We start from the raw sequence: 3,468 nt of genomic DNA on the forward strand, positions 1-3,468 counted from the left end.
TTTCTTACAGTACATCATAAAATTAATGTACTACTTTGGTAATTTGGCCAAGGTTGGAAAGAAATAAGTATAAAGCTCAGTTTTTTTAATTGTTTATGGATTTCAAGCATTATTTATTACATCCATTATATTTTGTGGTTCTATTGACCAAATAACTTCTTTCAATTAATTTATGTATTGATCTATTGACCTTCTTATGTAAGGTATTGGTTGAAATAAAAAGTTAGTGTCACGATAGCTCAAGTGGATAGAGCAGCGGCGTACTGAGCCGAAGGACGTGGGTTCGAATCCCGCTCGTGACACTAGCTTTTTCATTTCGACCAAAACCCTACGTAGAAAAGGTTAATTAATTGAAAGAAGTAATTTGGTCAATCAGACCACTAAATATAATGGATCTATATAAGGAATTTATTTTCGTTTAACTTGCCACCAGAAAATCCATAATAATAAATGTATTATTTTATTTTTTATTTCTTTTTGTGATTGACATCCTCTGCCTTAATATTATAATTATGTATAAAAAAAATCAGTGTAGTCACCCAACTCTAACCACATAAAAGAATATCAGCATCTTTTCCAGGAATAAAGACGTTTTCAATGATTTAATTCAGTTAAATTTACGATCACCCAAACTAAGAAAGTAAGAAAATAATTTACCTTTAATTAGACTTAGTTTCAACGTCCCGATGAAGGGACGTGTTACTCAAAAGTGTGTCGTGATTAGTGACCGTTAATCGATAATTATTCAGATATCGTGAGATGCGGTCTGGTGTGATGTAGGTTTCAGAAAAACATTTCCTTTATCGTGCCAACGTTTCGATCTTTATTGAGATCATCTTCAGGGCCTGGGATTTACAAACATTGTTTACATTTAACAAATACATGTAGGATGTGGAAAAAAGTGAATTTATACAATGCCAAAAATATATTTTTTATATTCAATCAAAGTATTTCTACTCACTCAAAGTGTTTGTCTTCTGCGTAACTGTGCTGCCGGACAGTTTAAACAGTTGATTTTGAGATTACGTCAGATTTATTTGTAATTGGTGTGGGATCTTTAATTATGGAAAAAAGTGTTTGAATTGTTTTATAATTTTTGAAAGCTATTTTGAAGTTATCGGACGAGAGAAATGTGTTTAATTTATGTGATAGGCCTTGAATAAATGGCATGGAAATGTATGCTGGTTTGTTTGTATTTGATAGACTTAATGTAGTATTATTAGTAATAGTGGATGGTGTTAGTGTTGAGTTGTAGTTGTTGATTATTCTGTTAATTATGTGTTTAGGGTAGAGATTGTTATGGAGGATCTGTTTGTATATATTTATGTTCTTGTGGTGAAATGATTCATGGCTTAGGGTAATCATTCTTTGAAATAACCCTTTGGCCGTGTTTATTATTGTATGAAGAGGATGGTGAGATGGAAAGTTGAGGTAGCGATCTGTGTTTTTTGGTTTTTGATACCAATCTGTGATTAATGTGCCATCCGGTTGTTTTATTACAAGTGTATCTACAAATGGTATAGTTTTGTTGTTTTCGATTTCATGTGTAAATTGTAGGCGTGGGTGAAAGCTATTGAATGTATCTAATGTAGTTTAAATTTGATTTGTGGGAACTGCTGTCAATATATCGTCTACGTATTTAGTGAGGAAGGGTAATGTGAAAGGAAGTTGTGGTATGACTGTATTTAATAGATGTGTCATGATTATGTCTGCAAGTATCGGGCCTAGGTTGCTACCCATGGCTATACCAAATAGTTGTTTGTAAAATTGATTGTATGTAAAATATCCGTTAACACAGCAGTGTCGGACCATTGTAATGAACGTGTTCTTTGATAGACTTGTGTGTGTGTGGTGTTATGTTGGGCCATTTATCTTTAATAATGGTCAGTATTGTGTCTATTGGTATGTTGGTAAACAATGGTGAAACATCTATGGATATGAGAGAGTAGTGTGAGGGGATGTGGATATTATTAATTTTGTTAATGAAAGGAAAAGAATCTTTTACGTTATATGTGTTATCTGTGATGTTGTTGAGTACGTTGGTTAGGTATTTTGTCATGTCCTTTTTAGTGGTGCAATTGCTTTTTTAATTACTTTTTCCAAAAATGAAGAAATTGATGAAAGAAAAAAAACCGTGGTCGAAGGGTTGTTAAGGCGGAAAGATTAATAATAATAAAAAATTAAAACTTAAGGAAATTTTGAATGAATTTATTAATCGTTTTTTAATTATGATTCCAAATGCTCTCCACTCTCCGCAATGTATTTTTGATGCGCCGCCGTCGCATAAAACCCGCAAAACCTCTACATAAGATGTATATCAGAAATAGTAGCCATAGTGTGAACAAGATATCACAAAGATAACTACAAGCGTTTTGAATCTTAAAACTTTTTTATTCCGGAGAATAATATTGCAATAATCCGTTAATTAAAGTTGCAGTCGTGTTGGTAAATAAGTAAACACTTGCACTATTTTGGTTTCCAACCCAAATTTTAAAAAAAGTTTAATAAATTCATTTAAAATATCCTTAAGTTTTTTGTTTAATTTTCTACCTTACCAATCCGTCAGCCACGGTTTTTGCCTTTCCACCATCAATATGTTTATCTTTGAAAAAATAATTATAGAAGAAATTACACCACTGAAAGGGATATTATGTGAAGTACGTTTTCTGAAATTTGCTGATCTGTAAGTTTGGAAATAATAGTTTAGAATCACCATTGTAAATTTTTCAACTTTGAAAAAAATTCACTAATTTCGTGGTCCGCTTAACCAATTAATGTATTACAATTAATTAAGGTTTTTAGTTGAGATAAAAAAGTCAATGGCACGAGCGGATCCGAATGGATCGAGGTCACGATAGCTCATGTGATAGAGCAGCGGCGTATCTAGCCGAAGATCGTGGGTTCGAATCCCGCTCGTGCCATTGACTTTGTTATCTCAACTAAAAACCTTAACGATTTGAAGAAAAAAATTATTTTTGAAGTCTCGCTACTAAACCGCTTATTTCACAAACGTTTACACGTTTAGGATTGATCACATCTTATTGGAAATTTAACGTAGTTTTCAATGGTATCAACGGATTTGCCCAAAACCTTTTAGTTTCGCAGTTATCGTTGTTTATTTGTAGCAAGGTCGTGAAATCTTAAAAATCAGATGAAGTAGAATAACTCCGAAACTGTAGGCATTTGAACCATATTTAATTAGGACTTTTGGTTTATGGACCATTTTTAATGTAGAATCTACTGGCAAAGTTTTAACGCGAGTAGCCAAACACCTTTTATACAGCCTGAACCCCACTTGAATATAAAAGAGGATTTTAAGTAGGTGCCCAATAATTAATCATCGATTTCAACGAAACTTTTTTGGTGACCTTGGCAATGGGTCTTAGGAACCTTACAAATATATTTCAGGTAATATTTTTAAGGGGTCGTGCCTTTGTTGTGCTCGTATTTCAACGTTATTAACTATTA

The 3,468-nt window shown here is 32.8% G+C and overlaps 1 non-coding gene across 1 annotated transcript; it reads left to right on the plus strand.

Annotated features, from left to right (window-relative positions):
* The first annotated feature begins 228 nt into the window (after positions 1-228).
* On the plus strand, positions 229-302 carry Trnas-acu. Its single transcript has one exon. It is a non-coding gene; the product is annotated as a tRNA-Ser (tRNA).
* The last annotated feature ends 3,166 nt before the right edge of the window (positions 303-3,468 follow it).

This window comes from Cimex lectularius, unplaced genomic scaffold, assembly GCF_000648675.2.
Source record: "Cimex lectularius strain Harlan isolate CLEC.00 unplaced genomic scaffold, Clec_2.1 scaffold38, whole genome shotgun sequence".
Lineage (NCBI taxonomy): Eukaryota > Metazoa > Arthropoda > Insecta > Hemiptera > Cimicidae > Cimex > Cimex lectularius.